The sequence below is a fragment of the Orbicella faveolata genome, unplaced genomic scaffold (genome assembly GCF_042242905.1).
Source record: "Orbicella faveolata isolate gen_17 unplaced genomic scaffold, um_ofav_v1 contig_26, whole genome shotgun sequence".
In the NCBI taxonomy this organism is placed as follows: domain Eukaryota; kingdom Metazoa; phylum Cnidaria; class Anthozoa; order Scleractinia; family Merulinidae; genus Orbicella; species Orbicella faveolata.
Genome location: NW_028301554.1, coordinates 12,108,953 through 12,132,500, shown reverse-complemented (window position 1 = coordinate 12,132,500; position 23,548 = coordinate 12,108,953). Strand labels below are relative to the sequence as shown.

At 40.1% G+C, this 23,548-nt stretch overlaps 1 long non-coding RNA gene and 1 pseudogene across 1 annotated transcript in view; both read left to right on the top strand.

The window, feature by feature from the left end:
- LOC149108180 (uncharacterized) overlaps positions 1-23,548 on the top strand; it is a 217,721-nt gene that overhangs the window by 178,891 nt on the left and 15,282 nt on the right. The gene's annotated exons all lie outside the window — the stretch shown is intronic.
- Positions 2,350-4,906, top strand: LOC110046783 (uncharacterized; annotated as a pseudogene).

Here is a 23,548-nt window from a genome sequence, read left to right as displayed (position 1 = left end):
ATCACACAGATCACATATATAGTTATAAACAACGCACTGTTGATTGATCAAAGGTGGTTTTGGCTCTTGTACTTTGAGATCATCGCCAATTTTACGGCTTCTGAACACCGGCTGTAGTTTGTGATCAAGTTTATTACTCAAGTCCGAGAGATGTTTCTTTACTATGTCCGCTGATTTCTGGTCTTTAAAAGGCAGGACAATGCGGTAGATATTCTCTGTTGGAGGCGTCGATCTTGTGTCTGGTGACATCACTGAATTAACGAAACGGGTGATGGTGGAGTTCACAAGAGAATCTGAGTACTTGAGGTTAGAAAAGATCAGTTTAAGGCGTTCGCATTCTGTTGAGAATAGTTCCCATGTTGAGGACAAGCGGTAAGCACGGTTTAATGGCCAATACTTTTCTTTGTTCTATCGAGGAAAAGCTACAAAACGAGAACAAGTTGCCAGACTTCTACAGACGCTACGTGGATGATACACTAGCCACAATGAAAGACATACCAACCGCAGAAGCCTTTCTGAAGACTTTGAACAACTGTCATCCATCCATATCCTTCACCATGGAGATCGCATCTAACGGTAAGCTACCATTTGTCGGCATTGAAATATGCAAGAAGGGCTGCAAGCTGGTAACAAGTGTTTACCGTAAACCCACAAACACTGGTCTCCTCTTACACCACCAAAGTCATGTCGACAACCGCTATAAAAGATCTTTAGTTAAAACCATGTTAAACCGTGCTTACCGCTTGTCCTCAACATGGGAACTATTCTCAACAGAATGCGAACGCCTTAAACTGATCTTTTCTAACCTCAAGTACTCAGATTCTCTTGTGAACTCCACCATCACCCGTTTCGTTAATTCAGTGATGTCACCAGACACAAGATCGACGCCTCCAACAGAGAATATCTACCGCATTGTCCTGCCTTTTAAAGACCAGAAATCAGCGGACATAGTAAAGAAACATCTCTCGGACTTGAGTAATAAACTTGATCACAAACTACAGCCGGTGTTCAGAAGCCGTAAAATTGGCGATGATCTCAAAGTACAAGAGCCAAAACCACCTTTGATCAATCAACAGTGCGTTGTTTATAACTATATATGTGATCTGTGTGATGCAGAATACGTCGGTTACACTAGCCGTCATCTTTACAAGCGCATTGAGGAACACCGATTTACCGCCATCGGAAAACACCTTCAAAATGAACACCGAGTTGATACAGTTGGTGACCTGACTAACAACTTTAAGATCCTAAAGAAATGTCAGGGAAAGTTCGATTGCTTGATCCACGAAATGTTGTGGATTCGCAAGAAGAAACCGAGCCTTAACACACAGTCAGACTCCATTCGCGCAAAAGTATTTGTTTAGGCTTTGAACAGACACTGAACTCATTACCAGTGTTTGACACCTCATTGGAATGAACATGAACATTGAACAGCTATCTTAATCTTAATTTATTCAATTTCGCACCTCTACCATTGGTATAAATTAGTTTACTTTTCGCACAAATATTTTTTAACTTGAAAATGGTGCCAGGATGACACCGAAACGTCGTTGCTCAGTTTTTTCGCTAATCTTTATTGTTAACTGGAAAGAAGAAGCCTGAAAAAAATCAGGGCTTCAACGGGATTCGAACCCGTGACCTCCCCACTTTTTCTATTCCTGACGCATGTAACTCATTACCTAACTTACTTTAGTCTTGTAATAGTTGCAAACCAGCTCACCTAATATAGGAACATTATGTGGAGGTCACGGGTTCGAATCCCGTTGAAGCCCTGATTTTTTTCAGGCTTCTTCTTTCCAATTGCTTAAATTGGAAAATATACTGCGATGATCATTCTTCACTTTCACCAAAGTATATTGATAGATATCATCGCGTTGATCTGTACGAGCGAAAAGAAAATGCACAATTTTCGGCCATTTTCGGCGGCGTCAGACAGCTAAAATGGCGATTTTCAAACTTTCCTCAATTTCGAAAAAACTAAAGTGCTTTCGGACCTTTGAATGGTATTTTCGAAAACAACTCACTATAGAGATTATTTGCGCAAAATATGAAGAAATCGAAAATTTCGCGACTGTCATCTCATTCTCGGTATAAACAGGAACTGGCTCTTAAGGCTGTTCTAACGAGATATATGTTATCAACAGATGCCACGACCTCGCTCGGAACGGTAATGGAGTTGACGATGTTCTCTGAAGCCAGCCTGCCATCAAGCATCATGTTTGAAGCGCCCACCGTCACCGAGGATCCACATAATGTTCCTATATTAGGTGAGTTGGTTTGCAACTATTACAAGACTAAAGTAAGTTAGATAATGAGTTACATGCGTCAGGAATAGAAAAAGTGGGGAGATAGAGATATTTTACTTAATCAAACTTGTGAACATTCAAAACGACGCTTTGAACATCAAACCTCGCTTAACTTTAAGGCTGTTTAATCAAACTTGTAAATGTTCGAAACGACGCTTTCAACATGAAACCTTGCTTAACCTTTTATTCAAACTTGTATGTGAACATTCGAAACGACGCGTTGAACGTCATCATCATCATCATCATCATCATCATCATCATCATCTGTGTTCTGTTTTAGATGAGCCCATGGAAGAATCCATTATGGACCCACGTATCCACGCTGAAACTGCAGAAGAAGACGTTCCTCATGTTGTTACCTATCAACTGGTGGAAGCTGGTACGAAGCGCGCCAGGACGAAGCTTGTCGACAGTGACGGCCATACCTACAACGTGCAGCTACGCAGAGCCAATGCCACCTACTGGCAGTGCACCGTCAGGGGAAAGGGCAACTACTGCAAAGCCATTGTGATCCAGCGGGGAGATGGATTCCAGCAGGGAAAGCAGGAGCATAACCACCCTCCAGCAGTTGGCGCGGCGAACGCAGCGAGAATCATGGCCGTTAAGCAGTTAACGGCCAGTTCAAACCAGCATCAGCGATCGTCGACGAAGTAAGTCTGAAAAAAGATACTTTGAAAAAAATACTTATCATCTTCATTAGGATTTTTGGGGTTAAGTGTGATGACAAACTGGAGTTTTCTTTAGCTCGAATAACAATAAATGATAGTAACAAAAGTCCATAACAAAATACTGGTAATGTGTGTCGTAGACTGACTGTAAGTAAATGTTAAAAATTGACCTCGTGATAAATGTCCCCTTCCTCTTTTTGTTTAGGTCATTCTAACCGAACTCGGGGATGAGCCATATCCTGCACTTTCCAAACCTGATCACCTGGCCAGGGCCGTCAACAGAGTTCGACAGAGTACGCGACCACAGGATCCCATGGATCTGGATTTCGACCTCTGCCAGGAGCATATTCCATACGGTTTCCTGAAAGCGGACCTTAAAGAGCACGGTAAACGCCACATCATCCTTGCAACAGACCAGCAACTAGAACACCTTAGCAAGGCAAAGAGCTGGTACATAGACGGGACCTTTAAGTTAGTCAAGCGTCCGTTCCAGCAACTGTTCACCATCAACGCATTTGTCCGCACCGACGATCACGCGAAGCAAGTTCCATTGGTGTTTGTCCTGATGTCTGGAAGAAAACAGAAGGACTATCGTAAGGTAGCATATCTATAGTTTATCACAGCACGCTAGGTTTTCTTTATTTCTCAAGTTAATCAGCTCTAAATTGTGCCTTCATTCTGCCAAATTTAAAGTAGAGAAACATCTGTTAGCAACTTCAATCAAGAAAACAGTTTTCAACTATGTATGGAAAATAATAGAAGATAATAGAATAATATCCATATTTTTTATCACCGCGCGCTAGGTTTTCCTGCTTTTATGACGTCATTGTGCTATTTTTTTTTAGGTCCTGAAGTCAATCCTAGATATGCTTCCAGTTTATCCCGAAGTCCGCCAGATAACGATCGATTTCGAAAAGGCTTTGTGGGGTGTACTTCGCACGCTCCTTCCTGATGTGACAATCAAGGGATGTGTGTTCCATTGGACACAGGCTCTCTGGAGGAAGGTAGGTGGAAAATCATACTAGTTTTTCGTGGAAGGAAACCAACAAAATTCCGCCTGAAAACAAACAAAGTATTCTACGTGTATTTATTTGTTATTCTGAATTATTGACCAACCTATCAAGTATACAGGCTGTTAAAACAAAAATCACTGAAAAATATCAAATAAATTCATCGTGTACAAACACTGAACATCGCCACGTATATATATATTCTTATATTTTATCAATTTCCTTTTTCTTACAGATTCAAGAGCTCGGACTCCAGTATCAATACAATCACGACCGAGGCACCTACCACTACCTGCGGAAATTCATGGCGCTGCCATTCCTACCCGAAGACAAAATCCAGCCTATCTTCGAGCAGTTGCGAGTTCAAGCCACCACAGACCCGCTGAAGCAGTTAGTTAAGTACGTTCAGAAACCTGGATCCAGAGCACCACCTGGCCTCCCTCTTCCTGGAGCGTGTATATGATGGCCATCACAACCAACAACGACATCGAAGGTTGGCATAATGGACTACACCGTCGTGGTTCAGGGAAATGAAATATGCTATTCTACCTGCTGATAGACCTTCTCCATCAAGAAGCCCGGCTGACAGAATTGCGGATCCGTTTAGTTTCAGAAAAGAAGCTGAAAAGGATCTAACGAGCCAAGTACAGGTCGCTCCAAGCTAAAATCTTTGAACTTTGGGATGATTTCTCTAATCAGAGAAAAAATGCAGACCAACTACTTAAGCAATGCGCTCATCTTAATGGACCATGCAAAGCATTCGCTCAGCGCAGGGAGTTGGGATTCGCAACATGCAAGTTTAGAATTGTAACGGAATTAATAGTTGTATTTTCTTAAGTGCAAAGAGTCGGGATTCGCAACATGCAAGTTTAGAATTGTAACCGAACTAAAAGTTGTATTTTCTTAAGTGCAAAGAGTCGGGATTCGCTCAGCGCTCAAATTAGAGAAAATAAAAGTCTTTAGAAATCGTTATGTAAAAACTAGTATTAGTATATACGACTTTAGAGTTGTTACGGAATTAATAATTGTATTTTCTTTAAGTGCGAAGGGTCGGGATTAGATCAGAACTGTTGTCAATAAGTAGGTTTATAGGTTTAATGAGTACTGAAATAAAATAGTTGTTAAAAAAGTATGAAGCCGAAGTAAGCTTTATTGCAAAACTACTTCACCCGTCCCATACATTCTAAACTCGATACGAGAAATTTTCATTAAGTTCCCTCACTCGACTGGACGATTTCTCGCATCGAGTTTACTGTTTCTTGTATCGTGTTTCGAAACTGCGCTCAAATGGGTTCCTTTGACAACGAAAACATATCACATGTCACACACAAAGATCGCAATTTGCATTCAGATAAGCGAACAAACTGTATGAGGCGAGTGAAACTGTAGTCGCTAAAAGTGATAATTCTCCTCTACTAATTCACTTTTCAACGGTATTGGGTTGTAGGCGAATCGACTTCAGTGTAGGCGAAACATCTCAAAACGTGTAGGCGAATCGACTTGTAGGCGAATCATCCTGTAGGCGAAACGACCGACATTCCCGAAAATATATTTTTAACGACCAAAACAACGGCAGCTACCACATAAAATGCTTCGTAGCAACCAGTACGCCACTACAAGTCAAAATATCTCGTCGTGCAGCTTTGCTACACCACCACACAACAGCCGTTCGCAGGACAACTATCTACACCAAAACAAAACGATCTGACCTGAACTTCAGCTGACTTTGGTCGTGGTTCGAATCCCACTTCTGACACCAAATGTAACGCGCGCGGGCGACAACAACTTCCAGTCAAGGAGTCCAACAGCCAACGGTTTAATTACTCGACTCTGAACGTTTAGCTTACTTGTACATGGCAAGTCTACTAACACACACAGGCCACTACATAACGTGAGTCCCTTATATACCCTGTATTACGAGTACATTGCGCATCCCGTACTTGCCATATAACCGTCTCTTAGTCTTAGAACTCTTGCGAGTATACATTCAAATACAACCGTTATACATCTTAGCACGCGCATCATAGCTCGTGCAATCACTATATCAATTTCATTACAATATAAACAATCAATAGGCAAAGTTTCACAAAAATCTCAGTGCAGACTTTATTTCAGTGGAATGACCATAAGGACATTATGCTGTCTGCAGGATGGTCAAATGAGAGGACTTTTCAACAATTTTACCACTAGCCCTCCGAGTCTGAGTTTAATTTTGGGCAAGAGATTTTAAGGACATTGGCGCAGAAATAAGAGAATTTCACGGATGTGGTGTAGTTGTTAGACTTTCATTTCATCTAGTTGTATGTATTCACAAGAGATACATATATATTTTATATTTGGCATTGATAAAGACATTGCTGGTATTTTGGTATCCCTCGGTTTAGAATTTTCATCTTCAGTTTTCCATTTTTTCTACAACGTAGAAATTTCAAAGGACTTCGTGGTCATTGGAAGAGAGTTCCTTCAAAGATCAGTGCTCGCACAACAATCTTCGCGTTATCTTGAAATTAACATCATTGGTATTTGATTTGATGTAATAAACATTAATATTCTACCGTATTGCCCGTGCCAATCTATTGATTAGCTATGCCTCAGTGACAGCTCTAAAATCTGGTACCACTCCGTAACGACCTATGACTGATGACGAAATAGGATTAAAGATTAAACAAGACTTACCTGCAAGTTGAAGTTTGATATGGATTCTATGAGTCATCAGCCGGGAGTGTAGGAGTTTACGCCCTCCCTGTGTCCATCCTTGCGTTGTACCCTTCCCTAGTATCTTTTATGCCATTGAGGTCATTATCTCCTCTCGTAAGAAATCGAGATTAAATAAAGGTAATCTCACTCCTTAAAGCCTCCTGGTATACGAATGTTAGAATGAGTCCCTAGGAGCGAGACTCCTACTCTAAAGCCTGAGTTGACGCATGCGCTACACTCTCTCTCGTACAACTCCTACACTCCCGGCTGATGATTCATAGAATCCATATCAAACTTCAACTTGCAGGTAAGTCTCGTTTAATCTTCAATTTTTGCTCGAATGTTTAGTTTAGCTTTGAACAAACTGTCCAGTTTGAGAAAAATCTGGATACTTTCCATCAACCAATCAAATGTCACGATAAATAAAAGAACCGAGAATTGGTCAATCAGGTTGCAGCTATTATCACTGCTATCAAACGTCAGCGAGCGATTGTAGCCCACTAAGGTTTATGTTTTGATGATGGCGGAATTTCCCGACTTTTCTCTCCACCTTTTTGACGTCTCAAACTTTCACATGGAGTCTTCAGCTAGATTTCCAGAGATAGATGCTACTTATTTACTCGAGATAAGGGAGGATAATCAGGACAAGAACACTCAAAGAAGCGCAAAAACCTGGGTTAAAGTGTTTGACCCCTCGCGTACTGAGGTAAGCGAAGTGAGAAAGCTTGAGGAGATTCCCGAAGACGAGCTGTTTTTGGATGCTATATAATTAATAAATTCTATCATGTCTATTGCTCGTTTTTAGTGCAGAGTGCACTATTGGGATGGTTATGGGTGGGCTGCCTGCCGCTAAGGCACTATGGCGCTCTGGCGCTATTGCCCTATGGCGCTAAGGTTTAAACTTTAATGTTTGTTTAATTAATTAATTTCAATTAATTAATTAGTCTAGAGGCATGGAAGTGTTGGGGTTGGGGTGGGAAAGGTACATGTGTACTCTACGTAAAACACGTTCCATCGCCGTCAGTATGGACTTTAAGCAACGACAACGCGGACGGCGACGGGAACGCCATAAGATCGGGGAAAAGCCAAAAGGTCCACTGCGCATGACTGGCGGGAAACAAGTTGACGTTCTGCGTTCGGGCCCGACGTGAGTGAAGCTCATTTCGCGTTGTCTGAAAACGTGAGTTTTCGCTTTCGTTTCCTCTGCTGTGTCAACGCTAAATAACCCGTCTCACTAATTTCGAGGAACTTTAATGCTTGTCTTCTCTTGTTATGTGAGATATTTCATTTTAAAGAAACGTCGAGAAATCTGAAGCGAACTCAAGCCAGTCGGCGAACATGTGAGTACCGTGAAATATCTTTTTGAAAGCTTATGTAAATAAAGACAACTTACACGAATTTCAATCGAAATTTTTCCTTTCAAGAAGTACTCAAATGTCAAATGGCTCATTATGGGGAAATTCTAACACATTTAGAAGGGTAGACACCATTAAAACTTGCGTAGCTGTTTCCATTTTCAGTCGTAAGATCAGTGGTTTACTTAGATCTTTATCAGTCGGCACACGGATTTGTCCCGCCAGTCTGATTAAACATCTGCTAATAATAAGTTCATTTACTTCATTGTACAGCTCAGCGAGAAAGGGCAAGTTGCGTTTGTGGAAGCGAAATTCGGACCGGCACTCGTCGTCTTCAACCATAAGGTTGGTCGAGATCATTCGACCGGTTTAAATCGTACAAGAGTAGAAGTTCGTCATCGTTTAACACACCTTTATCGTCATTATCAAGATGTTGATTGCGAACTTCTTTCAATGAAGTCATGCTAGTTCATCCTGATAAACAGAGGACGAATAATGTCAATAAGCTTGACAGTGCGGAAACCGCGGTTTCCGACGGTGCTGCTTAATGTTTTTGAATTCCCGCCACAACGGCTTTCTCTCCCTAGCCTTCTCACAGGTTTCGGCGTCCCCGTCGCCGTCCGCGTTCCCGCTGCTCAAAGTCCCTACTTAGGTGTGAACATCGCAAGCTATATATTTGTTTCAGGTAACCCCTTGCTCTCCTTGTGGTACCATTCTCTTTAGAATAAACGAATTTGCTCTAAACGCATGTGTAGATTAGTTAGCGTTCGTGGCTTCTATATTAGGTGGAGGATACATTACATACGAAATCACGCACAAATGTTGAGTGGTTTTCCTTATGGTAGAACTCAACATGTAAGACGCATGCGTTCTAGCATCGTTAGTGTTATACACTATCTTTCCACGCGGTATTTTATATGTCATGTCATATGACCAAGGACGGCAGTTATTTTTCAGGTAGCGCCATTTGTCCCTTTTTATTGCAAAAGTGAAACGTTACTGTGGCTGCGTAGCTTTTAAACGCAGGTCGGTTCAACAAATATCATCTGCTGTTTTCAATCTACAATAGTGTGCTTGTCAGGGTTCAAATGTATTGCTTCTCCTTAGCGGCTTGTTTATTCCTTGCCTTAACCCTTTGAATACCAACCACGCATATATGCGTAATTAATGGTCGTGCTCTTTGTACCACTTGTGACGTCATCAATTTAAATGTCATCAGATATTCTTGATAAGCAGATAGTAGTGCTAGGCTAGCCCTTTCCGCACAATGGTCAGGTTTAGATATCGACGACATTCCGACGTCGCAAATCGAAAAACAAGGTTATCAGTTTTGGTGCAAAAACGGTGGTAAAATGGTCCACAACGCCTATGATTGATCAAGGTCCATTTCTAGGCTTCGCCCGTAGTTAACATCCAACTTTTCACTGCAGCCAGAAAGAACATACAATGCAAAAGGTAGCCAGTGTAAAAGGGCAGAGAAAAACAGAAAGGAAAGGGCCAACAAACGAAATTGAGAACGGTTAATGGCAAAAAAAAAATTTGGCTTATGCGCATGCCCGTAATTGAAGTTTTGCTCAATTTTGTACCTAATCCTCGAAAAATCTCTCCTTTTAGTTAAAAAAAAAACCGCTTTTTTAGCAAAACTTAGGCTTATTTAGCGTCATGGCAGCTAAAAAACCTCACTAAACGGTTAAAAACGGTATTTTTTGGCGAAAGTTTGGTATTCAAAGGGTTAATTGTGTCTGTCAGAGAGACCAAAAAGTTCCCAAGTTAGTGGCTCTAATACTCCGCAAATTGTACATTTGTAACAAAAGAAAACAGCGCTACTTGGCCGATATGAGTGAGTCTCCACCAAGACTGATTAAATTAATTTGCATTAGTTGCCACGGAGTCTGCGGCAGACTCCGTGGCAACTGATGCAAATTAATTTAATCAGTCTTGGTGGAGACTCACTCATATCGGCCAAGTAGCGCTGTTTATCTTCAATACTTTTCGTTGAAACGCTTCTCAGCCATCAATATCGTTGTGTGTTAATTTTGAATTGCTTTATTGTTAACAACAAAGGTGGCAACAGAAAAAGAAAGTGGTATTTCGTCACTATCTGATAATTAAATTAGTTCTTGTTCATCGGTGAAAATTTCCATTTTTAGTAAAGCAACATCGTTTCTGTTCCGTTTCTTCATCACTACATCAGATATTTAACTTTCTTTCATTTATCTCCAAAAAACAAGCACATCTTCCATGTGTTTTGGAGAAAACAACGGTTTCATATTACACGCCTTTGCGAGGAAAACAAAAGTATCAAGTTACAAAGTTGGCGTGAAGAGCTAAATTGTCACGTTTGCTGCATCAACGTATCATTGAATTTTTAAAAATGAAAGAAAATCAACGTAAAACACCAGTAGTAATTTGTACGTAATTTTTGGACCTTGAATGAAAATACAACCTTGAAACATACACACTGCTAAGGGGAAAAGCCCTAGCAGACTACCAAGGTAGACACAAACCGGAAGTGAACCGAGCAGGGGTGAGTACGTGTGGGACTACCGTGCCAGAGCTATCAATTGCAGCCTGCACTATCTGAGATCGTCTCACTAGTCTGGAAATAGAGTTTTCGAGGATTATAACAAGATTTTTACCGAGAGCTAGAAGTCCTAGAAGACATATTTCTTTTACCAGTGTCTAAGGGTATTATAGGATTAAACCATTTAGGTTTACAAGTAGACGTGTAATGGCCATAGACTAGGACTTCAATTGATCGCAGTCAGCAAGGTTGTTCTTGGTCACAGAAAAAAGCAAAGCTCGTACTAAAGTTGAAGCCATCTCGTTTCAGAAGAAGAATAGTACGAATAGTGCGAATAGTCTCGAATAGTGGCGAACTGTCTCGGATAGTGGGGAATAGCGGCAAATCGTGAGTGTGGCTTCCCCAGGGGGGGGGGGTACTCCCAGAAAAGTTGGGTGGGGGTGTGCAGCCCACTTCCAAAACCCTTACCCTATTTATGACCAAAATCTGCGATATTCCCTATCCTATTTATGACCTCACCAAATATTCGATACCCTATTTAAGACCTGCCGACCATGAAATCAATACCCTGTTTCAGACCTGCGTTATAATAAGTTCCCTAGTTCAGATCAATGTTAAATTACCGTAAACATAATTTGAGAATGGCTTTTGTTAATTTACTATTCGGTAATGATCAAAAAGTGGCTTCTTCTTAAAACATACCCATATCAAGGCTAGAGTGCAAAAACCATACCATATTTATGATCAAAATGGCCAAAATAGGCTAAAATCGATACCCTATCTATGACCGAAACGGATGAAAAACCATACTCTTTGGGGCAGCACATACCTATATAGCTCATATAAGGGAGTACCCCCCCCCCGGCTGTAGCTTGGGCTAAACCTAACACCAATTGAAAAGGGTAGGGGGGTGGGGTAGCGAAAACTAACTGACGAAGAATGCGAACGAACGAACTACAGGTAATTATGCATGGCATAACTAACAACGTCATTACAGTCTACCCTGGATAAAAATAGACTCTGCGAGTAGCTTACGGTCATCAAAAGGCGCAAAGTTCTTAAGAGTCCTAAACACACTTACTATTTCCTGAAAATAGCGACACCCCGAAATTAGCGAGTATGAAGCGGTAACCCACGTGGCAGCAACACAAATTTACTGAAACGAAGAATTTCATCTCATGTTTGAAGACTGTCTGTCTGTTTCAACTAACAATGGGCGACAAAAGCGTTGAGCCACTTGGCAGTAAAATTCGATTTTCGAACGTCTTGGAAACATTTCCTCTCCCCCCCCCCCCCCCCCCCAAAATACATCGGAAGAAGTAGTTAACTGTACATCAGTCCTATCTACATATCGACAATTACTATAACCAAATCCGATATCCGCATGTAAATAATATTGTCTGAAATGTGTTACAATTTGTTTTCAATTTTCTCAACACGATTCATCATGAATTAAGGACAGTGTTTTTGCATTCACATCATTTTTGGGAATTACAGTTGCTAATGAAAGCAAATCTACGGTAAAAAATGAAGCTTTAATTTTACTGCATGCTTTGTCAAGTAACGAGGCGAGTAAACGTGACACCTGCGATACGGATAAACACACTAGCAGAGTGAATTTCCCGTCATCAGCTAATGTTTACGCATGTAAAAGTTCCATATACTTTTTTCTTCTATCCAAAATCTATTACATACGCTTAGCTTTCCAACAATACAAATTACAATTCTCACAAAAAATCTTACGTAATGATAAGGAATGTCGTCAATTTCACATTTCACGTCGAAGACGTCGATTTCACTTCGCATCTTACATGTAAAGTCACTGCGTATTTCACAAGAGTCCACGTAGTCCATAAGTGTAAAGAAGCCTGGCAAACACGTACGAGCACGGGCAAAAAGTATCCAAATTTTATAAGTAAAAACACAGACTTGTGAGGTGGAAAGCATTCGCCCGATTTAAACACACCATTGAAAACTTGTCAGTTTCCGTGATACCAGAACTCCCTCCGCATTGAACCGCCAGTAAAATAAAAATGGAGACAAATCAGATCAAAAGCATTATACTGGGGATTTATTTAAGCCACCAATTCAATTCTGAGAGTAATGTACAATTAAAAATAAACTTCCTCTTCCGCTAACTGCATCCATTGTAATTGTACTGCAAAATGTACCTTCCATCTTGGTGACCTACTCCGGCTGTTCTCGGCAACAAACACATTCTCTTTGCGTCGGCATGGTTGCACATCTCTCACAACTACACCACAGAGCATTTTCCAACCAATCGTTCCATTCAATTTGATTATTATCATTCCCGGAATAACTAGCACGTTCTAGCTTCAAGCGCAGCCATACTAAAGCTCAAACGAACAAACACATTCTCGGACGGAATGACGTCACGGATACGCGGCCTGACCTTCAAGATCCTTTCAAAATGGCGGCTCACGGTGTCGAACTTCTCACTTCTTTTTCATTAGGATCGCATCCACTTCAGAAGGTAAAACAACGGTGAGTAACTCAACTCAATGTGAACTTTTTATTGGTGATGGAAAAAAATACACGGTTTTTGGAGTGACCTACTCCTTTAAAGATATTTGGCAACCCTAATTACCGCACAGAAAATTAATTTGTTGTTAACCGTAAAAAATGTAAATGAAAGCCCTAAGTACAAGTGCTTCATGTGCTCATCGCTATGTTCAGCTAATGAGAGAATATATATTTTCTCGAAATGTCAAATTGTAAGCGTCAATCAAGGGCTAAACGCTTCCTACAGATTGTAATCAGGAGGAAAAAGCGGAATTCAGAACTCGCTGTCAACAAATCGAGCGAAGCTACTTGATATCCTGGTTCCTGTATTAAGTTAAGGTGGTCTTATACCTAATATGTTTTTTTTTTTTGCAAAACAACTCTGTGGAACAGTTTTGGTATCACGTTAAAGGACTTTGCACTCTGACTTCAAAAATGAGCTTTTCCAGCTCACGTGCCATGATAGTTAATGAATAACTAGCTCCTTAGTGTTAAAAAGTGGTGTTCATTATAAACACGATAACGTAATAATGAATGGTTCGAGAAGTATGGAATTAAGTTCATCCTGTCCATAAGCAAGTTGTCCAGAAGACAAACCTCAGAAAACAGTGTTTTGAGGGGGTTTTTCTCGTGAAATGTTGAAAAAGTGTATTAATATTAACTAATATTAACTATATTAACTAAATAACAGGAAAAAATTTCATAAATTGCAAATTTTGGAGGTTTAAGACCTAGATAATTGTGTCCTTCATCAATGTTGAAAATTTGACAACATTCGGTTAAAACCCAGTGGAGATATCGTGTGCGAGATATTGATGATCCGTCTATTTGGTCATTTTGAGAAATAAGGCTTTAAAGTTTTACTTCGGTCTCCGAGAGCCCAAATTAGACCTGTGAACTAGGGGGGGGGGAGGTTAGGGGCATGGGGAGGGGTATATTTAAAGGTTTTACATAAATGTTTCATTGAACACCCGAATACACACCAGTCATAGAAATGTTATCCAAGTATAAGGAGCGTATAAGATGGTAGAAGAAATAATGTTCAGGACCATGATGCAAAATTCTCATAACTACACATCTTTAAAGCGTTTGTGTAAAGTATCATTAAAATGTATTGAATTGAATCCATTTTGTGAGTACTTTTAGACTGTAAACAATGGTTGCTATGGGTGTTGCTATGTTGAAATATAGCTAGAAGTGTTCAAATTTCTTAATTTACACGTAAATTCAGGAGTAATTAGAGGAAAATCGTTTCAAAATACGATTTACAAATGGACAGGGATGTTGAATCTCCATGTTCCAAAAAAATGGTTTTCTGGAGAAAAATTTATATCTGAGAGTATAAGACCCCCTTAAAATAGATATCTTCCTTCTCGACAATAATTTTTTGAGTTGAAAGCTTCTAATAATTAGCTTGAACTTTGAAGAGTCTTCAGCTACATAGAAAGCTCGTTCAAGTGTCGTCGGTATTTTTCGGCGTCCCTAAACAACAGCCGGAAATCTGTATGTTCATTTGTGACATCTCCCACGACGGGATACAAAGATAAAAACCATTCTCTGATTGGACAAGTTTCAAAGGGCGAATTTGGCGCGAAAACGTTCTTGAAAATGGAACGGAAGCGGTGATTGGCTAATTTCGTGAAAGGAATGTTGTTCGGATGTGAGCAGCCGTTTCTTTGGGGGGGAGCGTTGCGTGACATCCCAAAAAAACGGCTGCGGAGGAGACTAAAGACTTCCAGACTTTTACCCAGTTATTTGTGCTTTGTAAGGTGTTTTTGTTCATAGCATTCTCCTTCAAACTCTTTATTAAAATATCGTCACTTTCCCTTGAGCTGCCCGCCATTTTGTTTTGTTGGGCTTTCGCGACTTTCCTGTCAGTCAATTTAATTTCAACTTTTTGCACTCAATTTCAACTTTCTGCACTGGTTGGGATTAATTGACGTGCTCTCAGCCAATCAGCATGGTGAAATGTTTGCAGGTATATTTATTAACATCTGAAAAACCTCGTTTGCTATACCGGGAATACGAATATGGTATGTACTGTTTCGAAAAAAGTGAAATTTGCTTCAAATAACGGTTTCCAATTACTTCTTGGCGTATTATTAAACTTTGCACCTTAGAAAGATTGCTCAGTGAAATTGAAGTTGAGTACGCGCGCGCATACTTTTTGCAATAAACCGTTTATGTCCTTTTAGTCTTCTATGGAATTTAATTACCATTTGCATCAAAATGTTCCTTCACAACTTTGGAAAAAAAACAAAACAAAAAAAAAAATCGCCATTTCGTAGACGATTGTAGCATTTGCATTGGTGTTCAAGTAGAATTCTACTGAAGTTTTTTAGCTTTACAATGATGCACACGGAAGATTTTCCCGGAGGACACCCTGAAAGGTCTACTGTAACCCCGTTGATCCAATTTAAGGGGGTATGGTACCCTAAAATATGGCGATGTTCATGAAAAATTCAATTTCTTGGAAATACAAGACTTAGGACCCTCGAGGACTTGTCAAAAACATTTTGAAACGATCTTGCCGGATTTCCTTCCAGATGAGTGTGAAATTTAAGGAAAGTACACAGTGGTATAAGTTTTTTCACGTGGCAACGGCCATAGCAACGACTGTTTACTATAAGAACGTGACCAAAAATATAGATTATTTTTCACTTATATGAACGAAACTATTTAGAAAAAAACTTTTAAGACATGCACAACTCGATTGGTATAATTATTTGTGAAAAGCTTTGCCTCAAATTGCCATCACAGGCTCATTCATTTCCCTTATGACAAGGAATATTTCCCACAACTACGGTAACTTTTTACAAAATAGAACAACCATTGCACCCCCTCCCCCGAGATCCAATCTGCATCCCTCCCACTACTAGTGGCTCTTTAAACGCTTAATACTTCGTGTAAGAAACTTAAAGTGCATTTTTCTCAAAAGTTTACTTTTGTACCGACTGACTCCGCGCCAACATTTCTACTTTGCAAGGTTTTTAAGTAGAATTCCCGAAACTTGGGCTGATCAAAGACCAATAGTGTCGCGATGTCATAAACCAAAAAAGTCGTAACATTTTAAGGTCTGTCACGTGACATGAGATGATTTGTCCACTGGGTGTGGTAAAAAATAAGGTTATTTCCAAATAAAGCTGTAAAAAGCACCGAAAATAAGAGTTAACTGTCAAAACTTAGGTTCATTGCACAGAACAAAACAGAAACTTACATGATATGTTTATTCGACAGTCAAATCTTGTTTTGTAAAAGAGCAGGAAGTGTTGGCGTCAATACTATAAAACACTACTTCAAAAGGCTGTGGCTGGTTTCCATAGCAACCATTTTGAGTAAAACTCTAGAAATTTAATTTCTCTTCTTGAGTGCAATAGCACACAATTGATCTTTCTTCACCATATTTAAACAAACTTTTTGGTCCATATTGAGGGTACCATACCACCTTAAGGTTACAGTATACCTTCAGATCGGCAATTTTCTTCAAATTTGGATTTTTGGTTCAAACTAATGGTCGAAGAGTAATTTCTAATTTCTGAAAACAAAATTGAAAAAAACTCAATATTGGCGGAGAAATGGAGGTTTAACGTTACGGCCGGAAGTAAAAGTTCCCTCTTGATTGACAGCCCTATAACGTGTACGCAATCAACCGAGACTACTTTCGCGGGAATATATGGATACCACGAATTGGCTGGCTACTCAGATCCAAGCATTTTTCGTATTAGATGTAATTCTATTAAGTTATAAGTAAACATGGACCACGGAAAACTCTGTTTACCAGTTCGAAAAAGCGAAGAACGAATGAAAACACATCAATGAGTGAAGAAGCGAAAGTTGGCCTCGCGGATGAAGCTATAGCTATCGTATCAAGCAGGCAAAAAGATCGAGTCAAGAGTAGAGAAAGATTCTGTAAAAGTTTGGGAACTCGACAGCTATAACAGCGACGTGTACATTGACTCTTTTGTTGAATCAGATACCGATGAATCGCGCAACTCATTGAGATCCATTGGAATATTATCCATGCACATTTGCTCCGCCGCGCTTTCTTTTGTTTAGTTTGTTCTCGTCGCCCAGCCACTCTAACGTTCGTATCCTTTTTCGTCTTCCCCATTTTGCCAGACCAGCTTCAAGAAAAACCGAGCTACAGAAAAATTATCTCTCCGCCTTGAGCGCATTGCGAAACTCAAGGGTTTTTTCGAGATTCACGCGTAAATTTCACCGCGAGTTAATGGTAGTAAATTTTCCAAGCGCTGATTGGCTCAGTGATCTGAGAACCCAGTTGAAGGCGTTTGTGGGCGGAGTTTGTTTGCGAAGCAAGAGATTTTTCTTAGCGCTGTTTTCTCGAATAAATTTTTTCGCTTGAAGCGGACACTTTAAAGAGTTACAACTCAAAGGGGATTTGTTTGATTGCCCTCAAATTTGGACAGTAGCTAGATTAACATATAAAAAACAAAAACGTGTCTGCGAATTGTTTATTTCGAAATATTTTTTCTCCGAGAGCAATTTTTGTACGATCACTTCACATTTTTTAAGTCCTATTTTGAAAATGTTCTGTAACTTTTTACTGCAATTGAATGTGGCAAAACGCAGACACGCTTTTTTAGCGCTTTTTGTCCTGAAACCGGGGAAAAAAATAAATTGGCGAAAAACAAAATTCGCTTTGACTTGTAGCTTCCAAAAGGTGATTAGGACGCTCGCATTTAGTGGCCGTGAAAAAATCGGCACTTCATTTTATTTCAAAATTTTTGGTATGGTTTGATAGCCAGCTCTATAAGCTTTAATTTGATATAGGGGTTTAGGTATCTACAGCTTAAACCGAACGCGCTACATCGCTTGGACGTGAGACACCCCTGAAGGTATACGGTAACCTTAAGTGGACCTTTGCTTGGAACCATTGCTTTACTTTTACTGACTTTACGACGATGAGCCGCGTTCCCCCCCGGTCTCACCTGAACAGACTGGGTCTGAGAAATAGACACACATGACGTAGTAGCCTCGATGTCAATATATCGATTGAGGAAGTTCGATTATGCCACGTATCGAAAGCTTATTAACGTGTAAGTGACAGAATAATGTCTTCTAAATAGCTGTTTTAGTGGTCAAAGGACATCATTTAAGTCTGGCGATCGGTAGCTTGACATGCAGCATTCGAAGAACTGAATGTTTGCGGCAGTTGGCGATTCCAAGAGTGCTGTTAAGCGCTAAAAGAAGGAAACTTGGTTTGCGACTGTGTCAGGCCAAAACAGAGCAGGTCTAAAAGCAAGTCACTTCAAGGGCACAAAAAAGGTGTTTTGGCGAGTTACATGACAAGTAGTAGGTACCGGGCCTATGAAAGTATGAATGTTTTGACCTGGTTTTAGACTTATAAAATGTCTTGACTTGGCGGGAAGGTGCATTCAGTGTCACAACAGTATAGTTACCCATAATGCATTGCAAGATGTATGTGAAAATAAAGGCTGCTGTTAGCCAGGAACCAGAACAAGCAAAGTCAAGACTATAGCATATTTGAGGAAACGAATGACCCCTTGAATTGCTCTGTCTAAAAGCTTTTCCCGGGATTGAGATAATTATCACAAACAATGCAAAATAGCGACCTACACGAACTCGTTGGCGAGGTGATTTTCGACGTAGCAAAATTCTGAACTTCGAAATTCTGTAGGTTTCTCAGAGTTGAAAATAGCCGAAGGGTTTTCTGCCCATGGAGAAAACAAGGAAAAGACAAAATAACGAACAAATTTTAAACCAAGGTAGCCGGGTTGATGATTAGAATTAACGCTACCGGACTATAGTAATTCTAGGAGTTGAGAATGTGGACTGGACTTGGAAATCCGGATCATCACTTTTTCTGCCTTATTTGGTTCACCTTCTGGATGTTTAAATGTGAGTTTCTATAGTTCATTGTGCTTAAACAGTGACCCAAAATAAGTTCCAGAGTGAAATTCTTATTCTAAACCATCTTTCTGGCAGATAAGTTTGCGCAAACGTACAGAAACTAGTGTTTGAGGCTATCCCAAGACCCCCAGCAGAGAACATACATGTTTCCAAAAGCCCATTTTATCAAAAAAGAAAACTACTGTGCTAGTTAGAATAAGTTATATTTTATCATATCAGGGGTATAAATTGATGTTCAGTGTCGGATGGCACGTTTCGTGGTCATGACGTCACAAAACACATTTTTGTAAATAAGCCAGTTTGTAAAAGAACTTTTACGCCAATTTGCTGTCGACGTGTCGCTTAGGTAAAGGAAATGTTGATAATATGATACAACATTAACTAACCCGTTTTTAAAAGATTTTATGAATACTTTAATATTGTCACGTGACCTATTTCCTAACATTACACGGATTTAATGCAGAATAGGAAAACTTTAACACACGCTATAAAAAAGGTCTTTGTAAAAGAAATTGAAAAATTACTAGTCTTACTCATCATCAGTTGTTTTTTCCGCTCAAACAGGCTACAAAGTTTTGAAATAACAACTAGTCACGTGACCAGGCAAAGGAGCGTAAACTCTATTGGTGTTGCTCAACAATGTGAAACTATTTCGGGTGCAGCTTTTTAGGCTAAATGATCATATATTTATCACTTTATTAGTGAAATGAAGACTTGTTATCGCGTTCAAGCACTCAGCATCTTATGCCTGTAGTTTTTCTAATGAATTTATAAACAAATAGAACTGTTTCGTTCTCGAAGTGTAAAATCCTATGTTTGGCTACCTTAAATGACGTCACTAACTTCTAGCTGCCATTTCTCAACTAAGGCAAACATTTTTTATTGCTACTTACCGAAAAAAACGTCACCCGCTTTTATTTCTTCATTTAAAACAAACATATATTTCCATTTCTCAACTGATATGCTGACCCTAACCCTAACCCTAACCCTCGCTCTAACCCTAGCCCTAGCCGTCGCCCTAACCCTAAGCCTAGCCTAAAACCTAATCCTAACCCTAAGCCTAAGCCTAACCCTAGCCCTAAGCCTAACCCTAAAAGCTAACCCTAACACTAAGTGAGGTAACCCTTACCCTAACCGTACCCCTAAACCTGACCCAATTTTTTCATCTATTTTGTAAAAAGCTTCCGTAGTTGTAGGAAATATTCCTTTTCATAAGGGAAATGAATGAGCCTGTAATGGTAAATCAGGTCATAATGGGTGCCTTATTTGCCTCACAAGGTCATTAACTGTCTCCAGCAATGATATTCCTAGACAAAGGGTTAAATTTCCCTTCATTTTATGGAATATTGAGGAATTTTATACTCATTACGCAATAACTCAGTGGGGGGCAGTATAGCAATCACGTGATAGTCATAAATCACAAGAGAGCTTTGTTTAACTTAAAATAATATATAGTAAATTTGGCATGGCATTTGCCATTTGCAATTTGTTCTGTGATAGACTAGTGCAAACCCGAAGACCCTACAAACACTCAAAATGTCCACTTTAATGCAGAATAGGCAAAATTTAAAACACGCTATAAAAAGGTCTTTGTAAAAGAAATTGAAAAATTACTAGTCTTACTCACTATCAGTTGTTTTTGCCGCTCAAACAGGCTACAAAGTTTTGAAATAATAACTAGTCACGTGACCAGGCAATGGAGCGTAAACTCTATTGGTGTTGCTCAACAATGTGAAACTATTTCGGGTGTAGCTTTTTAGGCTAAATGATCATATATTTATCACTTTATTAGTGAAATGAAGACTTGTTATCGCGTTCAAGCACCCAGCATCTTATGCCTGTAGTTTTTCTAACGAATTGAAGGGGTGAGTGCAAAACCATGCTAAGTGACGATTTGGGTGAAATAAAAACATATTCGCGAAAGGGCTTGAATTTTTGCATGTGGTCTTCAGTGTAATAGAAAAACGCGACCCTGTATTTTTGTCGCTGGTAATTGCTTCGTTTTCGAGTTATAACGTATGCAAAAATACTTGGCTTTTCCTAGCCATGTCTTTAGGAGTTTATTTGTTGAACAGCAAACAGGCAGACTGTTTATAGTGTATGAAGTCAAAATCAAATCTCACAGCATATATAGAGCGGAAATCTAGGAACAGATTGTTTACGTCGGTTATTGTGACGTGAATCGATCGAGCGTCAAACGAAATTCATCGAACAAAAAAGAGATGTGCCGCATTAGAGCTCTGTCAACTAATATCTTAAGCATTGTTTTAAAGTACCTTGTATGCTTGCCTGGTGGTTGAGAGGCATCATAAAGTCTCGATAAACCCGTAAGTCATCAGCACGTTTTAAAGAATCAAAATGTGTTCTGAAACTTCGAAGGCAGCTGATATACCGTAATCGTGTTATCGGCGTTCAAAGTCAGATCGAGCCAGGCAGCAAAGTCCAAGAGCAGTTCTTGCCCAAGAAAAATACCCTCTGGTGAGTCGTGGCCCATTTGCCAAGCGTTGCTAGCGTCAAAGTTTGGAAAGCGAGAACTGGTTTTTGGAGTGATAAAATTTGTCTTGTATCGACCGCGCACGAGGTGTAAAGACCCTTCCCGGCATGCATTGCGATCACGTTCTGCGGACGTTTCTCGAACTGGTAACTAGATTGTTTAAACATAATATATAGATTTAGGCCAGCCTAAAAGCGTAGCTCCTGGACCGGGTTGTTCAAAGCCCGATTAAGCTAAATCCGAAAAAGGTAGAATTTTGATTTGAGTTTTGTAACTTTGCGGTGAGGTTACTGTATATTGTTTGGCCTTCTGTTTTGAGCTTTAATAATCACTATATACACAAAACAAAACAGCAAAAAACATTTGTATAGAAGAAAAAGTTATAATTCGATTAACTTTTAATCCTGGGTTAGCGTAAACCGGCTTCCGAGCAATCCTGCCCTGTTTCCAACAAGCTAACCCAATATGAGCCCGCGATCCAATCGATAACCAGCGCTTGATCAGCGGTCAACTTCAAGAAAACACGTGACCTCGAGGAGCTGTAAGCGTGAGCCCGCGATATGGTCACGTGATACTGGTCAGTGGATACCTTGTTTTGACAGGTGTCAGTTGATCATAACATGGATGTCCAATATCAACGAAGTACACGGTAAACCAAGGCTGCATGTCTCTGTCAACCTATTATTTGGAGTATGGCCGTCATGTTGGGCAACTTCGCCGCCGCCGTCGTCGTCGTCGTGCGTACGCGCCCACGAGCAATACCGCCAGCCATGATAACCATGAGAAAATCAACTCATGGGTTTCCTTTTCTTTCCGATATGAGTATGGGGCTCCGCTTGGCGGTCCTTCGGGCCGCCGGAGCTCCGCTAAGAATGGTCAACAAGTAGCGATCGATTGTAACATAGATCTGTGATCCAGGTTGCGTTGATTTTATTTCAAATCGGCATGATTTGTAGTGTTTTGAGCTTCTGGGATCAGCGGACATGCAGATGTATGGAGACCCGTACGTTGCGGAGAAGGGTTAATCTGTTAATCTGTCAGCCCTATTTATAGCGCGTTTTCACGTGAAATCAAAAACAGAGCTTATAAGTTGCGTGAAATTACCATTTTGCTGTTTTCTAAGTGAAACTAGCATCCTTGCCGTCAAGCGTTAACGTGAAATCAACATTTTAACCTATTTAGACCTGAAATTAACATCATTGAGCTTATGCGCTGCGTGAAATTGACATTTTGTTGTTTCTAAGTGAAACCAACATCCTTGCCGTCACGCGTTAACGTGAAATCAACATTTTAACCTATTTAGACCTGAAATCAACATCATTGAGCGTATGCGCTGCGTGAAATTGACATTTTGTTGGTTTCTAAGTGAAATCAACCTCCTTGCCGTCACGCGTTAACGTCAAATCAACATTTTAACCTATTTAGACCTGAAATCAACATCATTGAGCTTATGCGTTGCGTGAAATTGACATTTTGCTCGTTTCTAAGAGAAATCAACCTCCTTGCTGTCACGCGTTAACGTGAAATCAACATTGAAACCTTTTTTGACCTAAAATCAACATTTTTGAGTTTATACGTTGCGTGAAATTGACATTTTGCTGCTTTCTAAGTGAAATCAAAGTCCTTGCGGACGCGGCGGGCCGATCCTTTGTTATGATAAACCGAGGCGAGACTTCGACTTATAACAAAGGCTTGGCTTGGCTATTATAATAAAGGACCGGCTCTGTTTATCATAACAAAGGCCCGGCTTCGTTTATTTGAAGACCTCGGCGGGAAAAGGGCGCTAGGTATTTTAATCAAAAGTGAACTTTGTCGAATACGCTCCAAATTTCGCATGCAGTTTTGTTTAGGTATGTTTAACAATGTCCCGTAGTTTTTCCGCTAAGCTTCGCTTCGTTTTCGAGATATTGCGTATGCAGAAAAACCACTCCGTTTTCCTAGCGGCGTCTTTATAAACGAAGCAAAAACCAGCGACAAAAATACAGGACCACGTTTTTCTATTACATTGAAGAGCACATGCAAAAATTCAAGCCCTTTCGCGAAATTTTGTTTTTTCACCCAAATCGTCACTTTGCACTC